Source organism: Balaenoptera borealis (assembly GCF_965194805.1).
Source record: "Balaenoptera borealis genome assembly, chromosome: 1".
In the NCBI taxonomy this organism is placed as follows: domain Eukaryota; kingdom Metazoa; phylum Chordata; class Mammalia; order Artiodactyla; family Balaenopteridae; genus Balaenoptera; species Balaenoptera borealis.
Window position 1 is genome coordinate 191126504 of NC_138860.1, and position 18018 is coordinate 191144521.

General features: G+C 43.8%; 1 protein-coding gene across 2 annotated transcripts in view; it reads right to left on the reverse strand.

Annotated features, from left to right (window-relative positions):
- Positions 1-16144: 16144 nt before the first annotated feature.
- Positions 16145-18018, reverse strand: part of AJAP1 (adherens junctions associated protein 1) — a 116161-nt gene continuing 114287 nt past the window's right edge. For both annotated transcript variants that reach the window (XM_082354549.1, XM_082354550.1), the window contains exon 6: positions 16145-17286. The gene's annotated coding sequence lies outside the window, so the exon portion shown is untranslated. The remainder of the gene's footprint in view (positions 17287-18018) is intronic.

The following is an 18018-nucleotide window of genomic DNA, read 5'->3' on the forward strand; positions in this document are numbered from 1 at the left end:
GCAGCCTGTGGAACAAAAACCACATTCACAGAAAGATAGACAAGAGGAAAAGGCAGAGAACTATGTACCAGATAAAGGAACAAGGTAAAACCCCAGAAAAAAAACTAAGTGAAATAGAGGTAAGCAAACTTCTAGGAAAAGAATTCAGAATAATGATAGTGAAGATGATCCAGGACCTCAGAAAAAGAGTACAGGCAAAGATTGAGAAGATGCAAGAAATGTTTAACAAAGATTTAGAAGAATTAAAGAACAAGCAAACAGAGATGAACAATACAAAAACTGAAATGTAAAATACACTAGAAGGAATCAATAGCAGAATAACTGAGGCAGAAGAATACATAAGTGACCTGGAAGACAGAATGGTGGAATTCACTGCTGTGGAACAGAATAAAGAAACAAGAATGAAAACAAATGAAAACAGCCTAAGAGACAACTGGGCCAACATTAAACGCAACAACATTCGCATTATAGGGGTCCCAGAAGGAGAAGAGAGAGAGAAACGACCCGAGAAAATATTTGAAGAGATTATAGTCCAAAACTTCCCTAACATGGGAAAGGAAATAGCCACCCAAGTCCAGGAAGCACGGAGAGTCCCAGGCAGGATGAACCCAAGGAGAAACACGCCGAGACACATAGTAATCAAATTGGCAAAAATTAAAGACAAAGAAAAATTATTGAAAGAAACAAGGGAAAAACAACAAATAACATACTGGGGAACTCCCATAAGGTTAACAGCTGATTTCTCACCAGAAACTCTACAAGCCAGAAGAGAGTGGCATGATATATTTAAAGTGATGAAAGGGAAGAACCTTCAACCAAGATTACTCTACCTGGCAAGGATCTCATTCAGATTCAATTGAGAAATCAAAAGCTTTACAGACAAGCAAAAGCTAAGAGAATTCAGCACTACCAAACCAGCTCTAAAACAAATGCTAAAGGAACTTCTCTAAGTGGGAAACACAAGAGAAGAAAAGGACCTACAAAAGAAACCCATAACAATTAAGAAAATGGTAATAGGAACATATATATCCATAATTACCTTAAACGTGAATGGAGTAAATTCTCCAAACAAAAGACACAGGCTCGCTGAATGGATACAAAAGCAAGACCCATATATATGCTGTCTACAAGAGCCCCAATTCACACCAAGGGGCACATAAAGACTGAAAGAGAGGGGATGGAAAAAGATATCCCATGCAAATGGAAATCAAAGAAAGCTGGAGTAGCAATACTCATATCAGATAAAATAGACTTTAAAATAAAGAATGTTACAAGAGACAAAGAAGGACACTACATAATGATCAAGGGATCAATCCAAGAAGAAGATATAACAATTATAAATATATATGCACCCAACATAGGAGCACCTCAATACGTAAGGCAACTGCTAACAGCTATAAAAAAGGAAATCGACAGTAACAGAATAATAGTGGGGGACTTTAACACCTGACTTACACCAATGGACAGATCATCCAAACAGAAAATTAATATGGAAACACAAGCTTTAAATGACGCAATAGACCAGATAGATTTAATTGTTATTTATATGATAGTTCATCCAAAAACAGCAGATTAGACTTTCTTCCCAAGTGCACACAGAACATTCTCCAGGATAGTTCAAATCTTGGGTCACAAATCAAGCCTCAGCAAATTTAAGAACACTGAAATCATATCAAACAATTTTTCTGACCACAATGCTATGAGATTAGAAATCAATTACAGGGAAAAAAATGTAAAAAACACAAACACATGGAGGCTAAACAATACATTACTAAATAACCAAGAGATCACTGAAGAAATCAAAGAGGAAACCAAAAAATACCTAGAGACAAATGACAATGAAAACACGATGATCCAAAACCTATGGAATGCAGCAAAAGCAGTTCTAAGAGGGAAGTTTATAGCAATAGAAGCCTACCTCAAGAAACAAGAAATATCTCAAACCATCTAACCTTACACCTAAAGGAACTAGAGAAAGAAGAACAAACAAAACCCAAAGTTAGTAGAAGGAAGGAAATCATAAAGATCAGAGCAGAAATAAATGAAATAGAAACAAGGAAAACAACAGCAAAGATCAATAAAACTAAAAGCTGGTTCTTTGAGAAAATAAACATAATTGATAAACCATTAGCCAGACTCATCAAGAAAAAGAGGGAGAGGACTCAAATCAATAAAATTAGAAATGAAAAAGGAGAAGTTACAACAGACACCGCAGAAATACAAAGCATCCTAAGAGACTACTACAGGTAATTCTATGCCAATAAAACGGACAATCTGGAAGAAATGGACAAATTCTTAGAAAGCTATAACCTTCCAAGACTGAACCAGGAAGAAATAGAAAATAAGAACAGACCAGTCACAAGTAATGAAATTGAAACTATGATTAAAAATCTTCCAACAAAAAAAAGTCCAGGACCAGATGGCTTCACAGGTGAATTCTATCAAACATTTACAGAAGAGCTAACACCCATCCTTCTCAACTCTTCCAAAAAATTGCAGAGGAAGGACCACGCCCAAACTCATTCTATGAGGCCACCATCACCCTGATACCCAAACTAGACAAAGATACTGCAAGAAAATAAAATTACAAACCAATATCACTGATGAATATAGATGCAAAAATCCTCAACAAAATACTAGCAAGCAGAATCCAAAAACACGTTAAAAGGAACATACACCATGATCAAGTGGGATTTATCCGAGGGATGCAAGGATTCTTCAATATATGCAAATCAATCAATGTGATACACCATATTAACAAATTGAAGAATAAAAACCATATGATCATCTCAATAGATGCAGAAAAAGCTTTTGACAAAATTCAACACCCATTTATGATAAACACTCTCCAGAAAGTGGTCATAGAGGGAACCTACCTCAACATAATAAGGGCCATATATGACAAACCCATAGCAAACATCATTCTCAATGGTGAAAAACTGAAAGCATTTCCTCTAAGATCAAGAACAAGGCAAGGATGTCCAATCCCACCACCATTATTCAGTATAGTTTAGGAAGTCCTAGCCATGGCAATCAGAGAAGAAAAAGAAATAAAATACTGCAAATTGGAAAAGAAGAAGTAAAACTCTCAGTGTTTGCAGATAACATGATACTATACCTAGAGAATCCTAAAGATGCCACCAGAAAACTACTAGAGCTAATCAATGAATTTGGTAAAGTTGCAGGATACAAAATTAATGCACAGAAATCTCTTGCATTCCTATACACTAATGATGAAAAATCTGAAAGAGAAATCAAGGAAACACTCCCATTTACCATTGCAAAAATAATAATAAAATACCTAGGAATAAACCTACCTAGGGAGACAAAAGACTGGTATGCAGAAAACTATAAGACACTGATGAAAGAAATAAAGACGATACAAACAGTTGGAGAGATATACCATGTTCTTGGATTGGAAGAATCAATATTGTGAAAATAACTATACTACCAAAGCAATCTACAGATTCAATGCAATCCCTATCAAATTACCAATGGCATTTTTTACAGAACTAGAATTAAAAAATCTTAAAATTTGTATGGAAACAAAAAAGACCCTGAATAGTCAAAGCAGCCTTGAGGGAAAAAATCGGAGCTGGAGGAATCAGACTCCCTGAATTCAGACTATACTACAAAGCTACAGTAATCAAGACAATATGGTACTGGCACAAAAACAGAAATAGTGATCAATGGAACAGGATAGAAAGCCCAGAGATAAAGCCATGCACCTATGGTCAATTAATCTATGACAGAGGAGGCAAGGATATACAATGTAGAAAAGACAGTCTCTTCAATAAGTGGTGCTGGGAAAACTGGACAGCTACATGTAAAAGAATGAAATTAGAACACTCCCTAACACCATACACAAAAATAAACTCAAAATGGATTAGAGACCTAAATGTAAGACTGGACACTATAAAACTCTTAGAGGAAAACCTAGGAAGAACACTCTTTGACATAAATCACAGCAAGATATTTTTTGATCCACCTCCTAGAGTAAAGGAAATAAAAACAAAAATAAACAAATGGGACCTGATGAAACTTAAAAGCTTTTGCAAAGCAAAGGAAACTACAAAGTAGACGAAAAGACAACCCTCAGAATGGGAGAAAATATTTGCAAATGAATCAACAGACAAAGGATTATCTCCAAAATATATAAACAGCTCATTCAGCTCAATATTAAAAAAACAAACAACCCAATCCAAAAATGGGCAGAAGACCTAAATAGACATTTCTCCAAAGAAGACCTACAGATGGCCAAGAAGCACATGAAAAGCTGCTCAACATCACTAATTATTAGAGAAATGCAAATCAAAACTTCAATGAGGTATCACACCAGTTAGAATGGGCATCATCAGAAAATCTACAAACAACAAATGGTGGAGAGGGTGTGGAGACAAGGGAACCCTCTTGCACTGTTGGTGGAATGTAAATTGATACAGCCACTCTGGAGAACAGTATGGAGGTTCCTTAAAAAACTAAAAACAGAATTACCATATGACCCAGCAATCCCACTACTGGGCATATATCCAGAGAAAACCATAATTCAAAAAGACACACGCACCCTAATGTTCATTGCAGCACTATTTACAATAGCCAGGTCATGGAAGCAACCTAAATGCCCATCGACAGATGAGTGGATAAAGAAGATCTGGTACGTATATACAATGGAATATTACTCAGCCATAAAAAGGAATGAAATTGGGTCATTTGTAGAGATGTGGATGAATCTAGAGACTGTCATACAGAGTGAATTAGGTCAGAAAGAGAAAAATAAATATCATACATTAACACATATATGTGGAACATAGAAAAATGGTACAGATGAACTGGTTTGCAGGGCAGAAATTGAGACACAGATGTAGAGAACAAACGTATGGACACCAAGGGGGGGAAAGCGGCAGGGGGGTGGTGGTGGTGTCATGAATTGGGAAATTGGGATTTACATATATACACTAATATGTATAAAATGGATAAAGAATAAGAACCTGCTGTATAAAAAAATAAAAATAATAAAATTTTAAAATTTAAAAAAAAAAAAGCAAAAGCCGAAAAAGAAAAAAACCAGGGAACGGGGATCCTGCACTTTGCTGCTTGGGATGCCGCTGGTGATGCAACCATTGTCTCCTGACAGAGTTGGTGTTTTAAGGAAGATTGTACGGTCAGTCCTGGGAGCCAACCAGTGGCAGACCAGATGTGTTGGAGGAGCAACACCCAGTCTATTAAAAGTTACCCTCTGCAGAAAGAAGGTCAACTTTAACTCCCCTAAAGCAGGGTTTCTCCATGTCGGCATTATTAACATTTGGGTCGGATCATTCTTTGTCGTCCTCTACCTGAGAAAGGTGTGGCAGCATCTCTGGCCTCCACATGCCAGATGCCAGTAGCACCTCTTCCCTAATTGTGACAACCAACAATGTCTCCAGGCAGCGTCCCCGTAGACCAGGAGACTAGTAGGATCTAGAATCCTGTGGTCTTTTCCAGCCTGGGTGCTTCGTTGAGTTGCTTTTGTGGTGGACAAGTGTTCATATTTGCTGAATTGACTTCCTCTTGAGGGAAGTGATGTGGGCCCTTAGGTCCCCGTAAACATCTTTCCCTGCCCTCTCTACAGTTAGTGGTGACAGTTGCTGAAGAAACCCTGTGTCACAGGCCATGTCCCTCCAATGCTCCAAGAGGGGGAAACAACTCCAGCCATCCTCTAGCACCAAAAGGTTTCTGCTGGGCTTACACATTTGGACACCCATCGTGGTCAGCTCTACCAAATGTATTCAGCTATACTGAGACCCAATATTTATGTCCTTGGCTTCAGCTCAAAGGCAAGGGCTATACACACTAGCAAATGGACTCTAAAATCTCAATTTCCCCCTCTCACTGGTGAGAAAATTGAGTTTATTTTGATGGCATCCAGGCTGTTGATTTCTTTATATCAGTTAAATGACCAAAGTGGTATTGTTTTTTCTGCTTGTTAAAGACAGTTATGTATCCCATTCATCAATGTGTCTCAGGGCATTAAGCCCCTCACAGACTGAGGAGAGGTTCTCCCTGAGGAGTCCTTGGTCACCACAGCCATCTGCAGGCTCACAGCCTCAGAATCCAACAGAGGTTCCCAGGGTGAGTGAGGAGCAAAGACAAAGGCACCACTCCGAGAGGAGACGGAATAGAAGTGTATCTGTCCCCGCTGTGCTGGATGAGGCAACATGTAAATCACCTGTGGGTCCTGCAGTGGGCACGGGGTGGGGGGTGGGGGAAGGGTGCCACCTGCACTCGGAGCTAATTAGGGGGGAAGGATGCTCATTCGGATTCGAAAGGAATCCTCTACCCCTGCTTCCAATCGTTGGCACATCTGCATCCTTGAATGTGTTTTCCTTCTCAGAAAAGATGGCCGAGACCTCATTTTGCCAACTCTGCAGACCTTCAGTTGGGGTCCTGAGGTGCAGGTCAGCTCTTTTGTGTTGCCTGATCCCTGGGACCCCAGCTTCCTGCCCCCTTCTCTCCTGTCTTCCTGAGGCTGGATGTTGGCCTTGGCAATGGATGTACCTAAAGAGGGGCCAGGAAACTTAGCAGCAGGTGAACTATGTTGCAGAGATGTTTCTGGAGGTCTGGGAGGCCATGGCTGGAGGTGGGCAGATGGGGTGAGGCACTGGGTTCAGCTCGGCCCCACCCCCTGGGCTAGGGGCCCTGCACAAACCAGGCGAGCTCCTGATATCTTGGGACAGCTGATGGTGTGTAGGACTTTGGCAGTGTGTTCAAGGGATTCCCAACACTGAGACCACAGCAGGTGTGTGGACAGGCGCTGTCCGAAGAGGAACGCTCTGGGCTGAGAGTGTGATTTCCTGAAAAAGAAGACGGCCTTAATTAAGGTCCCTGCTTTCTCAGACTCAACCAGAGATCCTGCAGCCCTGGGAGCAGGGAAACCTCTGCCGCTGAGGCAAGGGCATCCTCTTTTAATCCACATCAGTGGAGCAAGACCCATGCCCACCACCAGAGCAGAGTTCAGCCTGCATCCCCTGAAGGTGAGGACAGGCTTTTCAACCTGGGTGCTGTGGACGTCTGGGTCGGACTGTTGCTTTGGGGGCCATCCAGTGTGTTGTAACATGTTTAGCGACATCCTAGCTTCTACCCACCAGAATCCAGGAGCACCCCCTCCGCAGCGTGACACCAAAAATGTCTCCAGACATTGCCAGATGTTCCCTGAGGGGGGTAAGACTGCCCCTGATGAAGAACCGCTGGGCTGGTGTCAGGGTCCGTACTCACACATCATTAGCCTGATCTGAGCCCGTCTTCTGCCTCTGTAAACTCTGTGTGTTCTGTGTGTCCCCTGGCTCCAAGGATGGAGGCCCTTCCTTGGCACAGATAGGCACACAAATATAAGCTTTGTGCCTCTTTTCCTCTCGGGGGCAGTTTCCTCTGCAGGAAATCTCTGCAGATGTGAGCTGGACTCAGACCGTCCACAAAAGCACAATGGGGAACCCCCAGCCTGCTCTTGGGGGCAATTGCGGTCTCGGGTACAGTGTTGTGAGACTGTCCCCGTTGGCACAGACTCGGCTACAAGCAGCCCAGGACCCACACCCGGAGACCTGGAAACGTTTTCTTTGTGGTTGAACTGGGAAAGAATTGGTTTGGAAATAATGAATATCCAGGGAGGAAATCTTAGAATATGTGAACCATGACATAGACATGAATACTCATATTCTTAGAGTAGGTTTCAGACAATACTGTTAAAAAATAAATAAATAAACAAATAGCATTTAGAAAAAGTCATTTTGAGGTCACGGCCTGAACTAATGGTGATTCTTTTGTCTCTTTTTTTTCATATTATGTTTTTTTTTTTAATAGCAACATCAGAGTACTAAATATACAAAGCAAAGTTGATATAGGTGCTGCATTGACAATATTTTCCGAATTACATAGTTTTGAAATACAGAAACAACTTAAAAAAATCTGGAATAAAAGTTCACCTGTATGGAAATCACACCCAGCCCCCCAACCCCCACCCCAATAGATCATGTAATTTCTGTTTATTAACATAATTATGAGATGCATTTAAAGAAAAACACAACAATAAACTACAATAATTTGTTTCAGGAAGATGATATATAAATATGTCTATAAGGACAGTTGAGGCATAGATATATATGTATAACACTTAGAGAGAGAGGCTTCTGTTTTTCTGTGGAAAAATAACAAGTGATCCATGTAAAAGTATAAATAAACAGTAAACAGTTTATTGTATCAGAACATAATTTAGGAAAATCAAAATAAACCCAGTGTTTCTATAAATGAGTGAGGGGGGGGAGAAAAATAAAGTTCTAAAACATTCAACTTAACAGCTGTGAAAATGAGCCAGGGTGGCCATCACCATTGACCTTCTTGTCCTGTGGTACAGGTTCATGGTTTGTGAGTTTCCTAGTTCCATGGGTGAGCTGGGGAAGAAGAGGGAGAAATGTTTCCATGTTTAAATGTATGTACTTAGACCTGGTGAATTCAAGTGTGGTTCAATTACACGAGGGGTATCGCAAAGAACATGGAGCCTTCTGGTTCTCAGGTCTTTGACCCTCAGATAGATGCCCCATGTGAAAAATCCAGCCAAGAGTTTGGATGTTTCTCTGAGTATTCTGTGTATACCTCCCAAACACCCAGATGTGCCCAGGGGCTCATGGTTGATGATGGATGTGAAAGCAAAACATCCAAATGGTTGACTGCATTTTCCACTTAGTCATAGAGGCATTCTCATGATCAGCGAAGATTTGAGTCCATGACAAGTTAAACTGGCAAAGATGTGCTCAAATGCTAATTGGACTAACTTTTTAAAAAACATACATTGGAGCCAGATGGGTCAACCATGCTTGCCATGGACAGATCTCTGCGACTTGCTCTCTCTCGCTCAGCCCTTCATGAACAGGTTCCACTGAATTAGACAGTAATTGAAGGGTTTCCAATGTTTCCCTTCTGTTTGGTTATTGATATTTTCTAAATGTTTTCAGTAAACATTTATTCCTTTTGAAAAAAAATATAAAAGACTTTGGAAAGATAATCAATGTGTAGTCTCACATTTCCTCCAATGTCCAGTTTAATGCGTTCTGGGTCTAAGTCATGTTCAAGGGTTTAACTCATGTTCAACAGTGCATGTGTAGAGAGACAGAACATCAGTTAATCTCTTGTCGATCCATGTATCAATCACGAGTTAAGTAAACTTAACAAAGTCATTCAAGGTCAGGTGAGGCTTGGCTGTTGTTCTGCTTTTCCTTTAAATAATTTTAGCTAAAGGTTAACTGTGTTCTGGGCTCCATTGCCCACCATCTTTTTTCTCCAAGGGGGGGCAAGAGGAAGAAAGGATTCCAATGGGTTTGCCCAAAAAAAGCAAAAACAAAAAAAAACAAAAAAAACAAAAAAAACAAAAAAAACAAAAAAAACCCACAACACTCTCTAGTTTTTAAGAAACCAATTATCCAGAACCCAATACTGATTACAATATTTTCCCGAAATCTCAACGTTTCATTCCCAAACTTTGCAAGTTCCCACATCTCTTCTCCCCACTACTGGAGAACATCTCAGGGAGCAGCAAATGCCATGGACAGTGCTCATCTTCCCACCAAGCAGAACACATAGGCATCTCTGAAACCTTTGCTGAACCCCAAGCCATTCCATGTCATCTTGTGCTGGGAATTCATAAAAGGATCAAATTTATGGTCAGTCGACTGAGAACTGATTTCGTTCAAGTCCTTTCACCCTTCTGGCTTCAGAGGAAGCAACCCAAATGCACATGAAAAGCAAAAGAACAAAAATAATGAAACAAAATGTGTTTTCTGTAGGTCACGACAGTTCAACTCAAGGCGTGTGTGGCCACAGGTGGGCTCTGTAAAGCCTGCTGATTTTTCAAAACCAGCCACCCATCCCTGTCTTTAAGGCCCTTGACTGGCAGTTGTGCTTGTATGTGGAAATGGCACAATACTTAACAGTGCCTTAAATATCTCTCCTTTCCAGAACTTTCATGTCAGTTCATGTCTACTTGCTGTAAGTTCATCATGAAAAAAATACTCACATTGCCTTGTAGACCTTAAGTTGTAGGCAGTCACAACAACACTTGATGTTAGAAATCCATACGCCTAAGGGAGAGATAATACAGAGTGGAGTCCAGCCTAAAATAGCCTTTGGAGGCAGAGGGAGAGAGTTCTTTCTGGTGGTAGCCGCTGTCACAGGAAACCTTGTCAAGAACAATGCTATTGGTTCACTGCTCTACTGCTACGTGGATTCCAGCAACATAAAACTTCAGAAAAACCCCTCTCTCCTACTCCAATTAATCCCTCAAAGGCTGGAAATTGGGTTTGGGGTGTCACAATGGCTTTGAAAGTGTCCTTTTTGGCTTGGGACAATGGTGGTTGTTCTTGTAGTTTCCTGCATGGTGACTTGAAACAAGTGTATCGGGGGTCCTCAGAGAGTTCCCCATCCCAGACTTTTAGTGGCAACAAGTCTTCATGGTACATGATGATGCCCAAAACTAGAACTTAGGATTCGTTTCTCCCATGAAAAAAGTTCTCCCCACTTCTCTGGAAACAATAACTTGCCACATTCGGTAAGACTGGCATGAACAGCCAGTTCACCAATCCAAAAGCTATAAACATCAACACTAAAGAATTTATTGCAGAATTTCAAAAGTCCAACAAAACCTCACCAGTGTGGACAGTCGAGTTTGGGTCCACATACGAATGAAGCTTCTGGGGAGTTATTTGGTGTTGCAAATATTTGGGTGTTGTTAAGAATCCAGCTCTCCAGGGGATTCTATTTTTAAGACAGAGACCACCTAGGACAAAATTAACTTTATAAAGAAGGGTTTCCTACAATCTGACCTTCTCTTCGTCTACTCCATGACTCAGCAGATATTTTACTTTGAGATTCAATATAGGAGCAAGAGTTAATTCAGCCCCAGGGGATGTCTTAGCAACCCTCTTGGCTTATTCTATTAACCCATTTAATTTATGTGCTCCATGGTACATGTGTGATCTGATTCCTACCTACATGGAAGAGATAACAGGGCCATTTACAGGTTCACTGACCCTTCCCCCACTATTCACTAGCTATTTACACTCCCCCCACCCTAAGTGTTTCTAAACATTTGTGTCCCTCATGGCAGGGCCGGCCCAGTTCATACCCCCTCTTAAGCTGAGGCTGTTCCATATAAGACTTAGATTTATGGATTCATTCAAAACTACTCTCTTGATTCTATGCCCAGTAACTCTTGGAGCATTTAACAGGGAATCCATCAAGTGGGAAACACAATGGGGCTCCTGGAAGGATTGATGTTAGCATTCCAGCTCCAACACAGGCACATATTATAACCCAGATGACCATTCTCTTCAGCTGCCTTTACAGTTGGGTGTGGGCCGTGCGCTTACAAGTGTGAAGTGTGGACCTGTCGCTGTCGTGGTGTCTGGGAATGCATGGAGAGAAGGCCCTCGCCCCCAACCCCCCTCTGTCCATGCACTACTGCCTTCAAGAGCCCACACAAGCGTCTCACCTGCCTTCTCCTTGCCCTTTTATATTCTTGGCCCCGTTGTGTGCACAGCTTTCTCATCGGTGCAGACTAGCTGTTGAACCTACTCAACTACAGTGAAGCAGAGTGGAAGGGGGTACGTGTGAGCCCACCCCCCTACCCCGGGAGGCTGGCTGCTCTGGCGGCGCTGCTCCCCTGACAAAGTGCAAATGTTACAGCTGCCCCTTTGGCATAAAGAGAGACTGGGCGCATAGTTAAATTTCCTACTTGCATGCTCACGTGATGACCGATTTGAACTCTGGAGTTTGGCTATAGTAGGCTTGCTGGCTGGTATCTTTCTAGAATCATTTGTGGTCCAAAGAAGCTCAATCTTTCTGTTTGTTTAGTGGGTGGGGTGATCTAAAAAGATTGCTTCTCTCCCTACACCTCTGTTTAGCCCACTCTTTACATTCAAATGCAAACTCGAAACACAGAAATGCAAAACTGCCCAACCATGCCTCACAGTTTTTGGAATGAAGGGCTGGGAGCATATTTCAAAATGACAATCAATCATTTAAGACCTGGATGGAAGCCCCAGGAATAACGCTGAGTGTAACTAACACAGAGATCTTGGCTCAGAGTAGGCGAAAAAGCACAAGTTGGGAAGAATAATCAAAGATTCTCAGATGGTGAGAGTTTGGCTCATTTATGTGGGCTGTGCTATTTACATTGGAAAACAAACAAACTATCAAAAAACAGTACAGCATAGGAAATTGACAAACTGCACCAAAGTAACCACTCCAAAATTACATGAATCACAGCATGTTTTGGAATAAAAGCAGATGTTGTTTAAGAAGTATGTTACTGAGTATGTTCTGTATTGAGGTTGAACTTTGGAAAAGGCAGCTGCCTTCTCTAATGAGGAGGAGTGGCTCTCCCTGGGGACCCTGGTGTCCAGTGGGCCTCCTCTCTGTCCTTGAATTCCTTTGTCCTCCTTGAGGCTTGGTTGACCTAATGGTGACTTGACAACCTAGGGATGGGGAGGGGACCTGGGAGAGAGGGGGACAGCCATCCAGGAAGAGACCAAGTTCATCACCTGGGTGATATACCTCATCCTGGTCCCATCTCTCTGTTTCCCCTGTCATGTCACTCCTTGCTAGAATGACTGAGGGGTGGAAGAACGTGTCACGACTAGGACATCTTATTCCTTGGCACTGCATTTTTATCCAGGAAATAAGAGTAAGGCGTTCTTGCTCCCTCAATCCCAGACTGACCTTCAGGAAGCAAGTGATGATTTCCCAGTTGGAAATGATGGCCAGATGAAGAAGCCCAGACAACTCCCATTTCTCTTTCTTTCTTTCCTATGATTCTGCTCTGCTGCTTTCCTATCATTCATCGTTCTCTTGAAATTATTTTGTTTGCTCTGTGTCAATTGTCTTCCTCTACCTGGCATAGAAAGTAAAACCCACAGGGGCAGGACCATGTCCATCTTGCTCCTCACTGATCACCAACATGGCAGAGGTTCAACAAGTCTTTGTTGAATAAGCAGATGGACGGATTTTCAGCTAATTGCAGGAGCCACAAAGAGATGTTTCTCTCTTAAGTGCATATACGAGTAGTGCCTTCTTAAAGAACTCCCATGCTGCAGCAAGAATGAGAGCTGAATCTCAATAGAACTCAGTATCTTTTCCCATCCTAACTTGTGCAATAGCTCCTTGGAAGAGCCAGGGTAAGAGAGCCCAGTGGAATGTCAAGACTCAATTGGGCTGAGATCTCCCTGATGAAAGAGTGTCAAAATGTGGACAAAGAAAAAGTGTGTACGGATGCCGTTTTGAAATGAAAGGTTTGAGAAGATCCAGCCTGACCATAAGAGAGCTGCTGGTCCCAGCCCTGAACCTCAGCCCTGGTTCCTCTTATTATCTTCCAAGATAAACATCTTGAGCTACTGATGATGCTGAACCATCTGGGAGAAGAAGCAAAAGAGATGGAATATCTCTATGGGCGATAGAGTCAAATAGAGACCATACAGGGCAAAAGTGTCTATTTTCTATTGTGTCCATTTCGTGAGCTAACACATGGGAGTGGACATCCACACACAGAATTCCTGAAGACCAAAACCTGTAAGGAAAGTTCTGATTGGTGTTGAAATGTGGCCGAGAAAGAGTAACAAACTTGTCAGAAGTAAGAATGTTTGAAGAGGGCAAGGTCCCTGTAGTAATTACTGAATTCCTGGTGGTCAAATTCTGAAAGGTGGCAGGATCTGCTGATGAGTGTAGGTTTCTAAGTTTAAAATGTTCCGTGGAGGACTGAGATGAATGTCTGGGAGTTGAAGACAACACACAAAGTCCACCCGCACTCAGGACTGGGAAGGACTGGAAACACTTCGGAGAAATCACGGCTTCCTAAGTGGCCTCTCCTTGGACACTGCTGGACTCTGAGTCTGGTAGGAAAAGGTCAGGAGGCTTTCCTGATCTTGCCTGGAGCATCTTCCCCTCGGCACTCAGAACTTGTAAACGAAAGGAATTACACCCGTTATTTCAACCAGATAAAAATGGCATCAAGTACACATAGAAGTGATTAAGCCTAGAAATAGACTTGACCACACAGCAGAGAGTTCCTGAAAGCCAAGCCCAGTTGTTTTAAAAGTTTTCAGAGTCAATAGGTAGGCAAGGGACAGAGGTGATGTGCTGCCCAGGGGCTGATGATTGTGGGGTTTCAGACTCCCTGAGGGGATAAGATGGAGGTGGACAAATCTTTGGGGACCTCACCAAACAATAGGTGAGTACCTTCCTTTGAGTACCTTTCTTGAAGAAGAAAAAAAAAAAAGCTAAAGCAAATGTAAGAACTGGGGCTCTGGGGCCTAAGAAGTTACAGCTCTGAGGTTGATCACAGAGGGATCGCTGATGGATTCTGAAATCCAAGGAGCCAAGAAGAAGGAACACTGACGGACCCAGGACATCACCCCAGGGCTGAGGAAGGGTAGCCGGGCCAAACTCATCAGACATAGATACATACAATGCTTGGACACGTGTACACGGGGCCTGATTCAGGAAAAAAACCCACGTTGTATCGTTTCATAGACTTGACTGTGGGTGGAGCTGAGTTTTGTAAGCCTGCTCACTTTTCATTTGCTGTCTCCTTGTATAGAGATCGTGTTTCCAGGTAACCATTTAAAAAATAAAATAAAACATCTCTACACACACTTCCTCCATCATCATGAAATGGTAGCCTTCCCCAAAGTGGATTTGTCTTGACAGATGTTAGACTTCCCGGTGGGGAACTGCAAGTGTGGCTTGTCTGGTGGCCTTATGTGCGTCCCCCAGCCCTGCCCTGAGCGCGAGCCAAGGGGCTTGTGTGTGTGTGTGTGCGTGTGCGTGTGTGTGTGTGTGTTGGGGGTGGGAGGGGGTCGCTATTTTCAGGTTCCTTCGAAAGCTCGGTACCACCCGGGGCTCAGGCATCCCGAGGGCAGCCTGAGGTCCGGGGAAAGGGCCGAGCTGCAGTCAGAGGTGACACAGTAGTAGCTGAGCTGCAACCCTGCCAGGAACCCCAGGCTCTGCTGTCGGTGGTAGAACAGGCCCCACAGCTACCACCTCCGTCTCAGAGCATCCGACACAGAGCGGCAGGTCCCACGGCCCTGAAGGGTGCTGACAGCCCTCAGCTGGCACTCACACCAAGCTGTGCTCGCCTGAGTCAGGAAGGCCCCAGAGCCTCCCTCCAGCGGGAGAGTGACCGGAGGATAATGAGATGGGTGAGCTCGATGCCGGGTAGAGAGTGGAGCGCCGTGCAGTGAGTCTAGAGCCTGGAGGCGATGGATGCCAGGGGTGGATGTTTGCAGCGTCCTGTTCAAGCTTTGGGGGGAGATGCGGAATGACAAAACGAAAACCAAAAATCCAACTTTCCTACTTTTTGAGCAGTTATCACCAATACCGATCTTAATGGGTGCGATAAAATGACGTTTTCCCTCCACTGGCATCATTTTACTCTCCCATATTTCAAAAGGTACCAAAGCCAACTTTTCAAGCACATTTCAAGGTGTTGCAGAGGGAGCCTGGTGGAAGAATCAGGTCACCGGCCTGACCAATAAGTGGGAGGGGGGTGGGGGGAGTTAGTTCCCTGCCTGCCAAACTGGTCTGTGGCATTGCAGGACCTACTGGTGAAATCACTCATAGGGGACAGGCCACATGCACCGAATCTGGGGTCCCCATAAGGAGGGCACGCCCTCTGTCTAACTGGGAAGCACGAAGCCCAGATGGACCCCCCATCCCTTACAGCGCCCCCCCACTAACCGCACGATGGGGCATCAGGGCGCCTTTGTAAGGTGAGGGCTGGGAGGGAGTATTTTCAATGAAGTGTGTGGTTGGGATCCTCTGTAAAGAGACTCCTGTCTGGGCCCCTATTTCCACTGGGAGGCTCCACAGTAGAATTCTTGATGGCAGAGCACACAGGTTGACCAATGGGAGCCGACAAGAGACAGCATCTTTGCCACCATCTGCACCAAAATTTAAAGTCACTCTTGGGCTCAAGAAAAAGCAGGCAACCTCTGAGTGCCAACATGTGGGAAAGAAATGCAAAGCACACTGACCCAGGGATCCAGTGCTCCTTGCCAAACGAACGGGGAGCTCACATATTTCTGAGTTCTGCTCTGACATATGCACACACATTATAAGGATATATTCCTTTAATTTTTGCAACTGGAAAATTTCTTTAATTCGGTCTATGCTTGTATAACACAAAGATGGCCAAGAATCCACCAGCCCCCACCAATCTGACGCTCAGGCCCATCTGTAAGTGGCCGGCCACACACGTGTGCACATGGCTATTAGGTAGCTTCTTCAAACAATTCAATGAAAAAAGATCGTATTTATATGTATATAGATTACATATATGTATGTATGTATATAAAACCATGGCATTCTTCATTCTGGCCCAAGATAATAAATCACACATCGCGCCACTCACCAAACACCTAGCAAACGCAGGACATGCCATTCAAGGGCCAGTTGGCGTGCATCAAGGCCACCTGGCATGGATGGCAATGGGACACCAGGTCACCAGGAAGAAGACGCTCTCTCGCGGAACTGCATTTCCGATGTATGCATATATATGTGCGTACGTGTGTGTGTGTATGCGCGTGTATGCCTGTGTGTGAGTTTGCAAAGTAGAAAACACCAGTTCATTCTGTTCATACTAAGCATGTTAAAGAAATCAGATTTTGTAATCGAGAACACATTTTTTCTTTAAAAAGGAACATTGAAGGTCTTCAAAAATTGCTACAGTACAAAAAAGGGGTGTGTGTGTATGTGTGTGTGTGTGTGTGTGTGTGTGTGTATGTCTGTGTGTCTTTATATATTTATATATGTACATTAACCAGAAATAGCAACTCTATCGGAAGAGATGCCCACTCCTGTTTTCTGTAAGATTTCTCCTCGTGGTTCGCTTGGCTTCGGCTTTGTCACCAAGTCTCTCGGGTCAGTACATGGCACATAATGGTATTATTGGCACAGGTTCAAAATCGCAGTACAAATCCCAGCTTCCGGTGTGTCCTCCTGCCCTTTCTCTGTCTCCAGCTCTTTCTCTTGGATCATCTTCTTTCTGTTCCCCAAAGAAGCTCTCGGAGAAGGCAGTTCCCCATAGGCGTCGGCATTTTTATAAAAATATATTTGGCCTATAGCGTCCTGCTCTGTGAGTTCCCCACCGGCAAACAGAAGTGGTAGGTGTGGGGACCCTCCCCTTAGATAGTTTAGTTTTAGGTTTTGTGTTTTTTTGTAATTTGTAATTTTTTTTTTTTTTTTTTTTTTTACAGGTTCACCAACGGAATCCTGCATGGAAAGAAAACAAGGAGAGATTAAATGGCAGCGAGCCGAGGGCAGGAGGTGTCTACGCAGCCCCTCTGAGCCTCCGTCACCGAGACCCAGGTGCACGGCTCCCTGGCTAATGACACCCAAGTGTCCTGGGGATGCCAAGCCTGTCTCACTGAACCTGGTCACCAGGGGCTGGTACACACGTTAGGAATCCCGGGGGGAACCTCGTGTTAACTACGGTAACTGATGGAGTGGTCCTCCTGCCTGCGTGGGAGGGGGTCTGGGCTTCACGAGAGGGCACTGGGCCCACCCCCAGCATTAACTCACAAGGGGTGTGGCACCCCAGGCCTGCAGGTGACTGAATGCATCCAGCATCCTGCTCGCTCCCTTTCCAGCTCCCACCACCACAGGCAGAGGGACCGCCAGCTCCGCAGAGGGACCCCCAGCTCCACAGAGGGGCTATGGGAAGCAATGGAGTCCATTTCAATCCACTGCTCAGCTGGACGCTCGCTGAGGCTGGGACTCAGGAGAGGCTAATGGATTGCATCAGAAAAACCACCTCCCGGATCTCCCCAAGAGGTGATCTTGCTGGAGAGAGAAAAACCGTGAACCACCATGCTTGCAGGCCAAGTCAGCGGGCTGCAAAGAAGCCGGTGGCTCTTGCCCAGCCTGGGGGTGCCACCTCGGAAAATGGGGACCCCAGAGTCATCCTGCCTCAGTGACAGACCCCTAAGTCAGCATCCCCCAGGG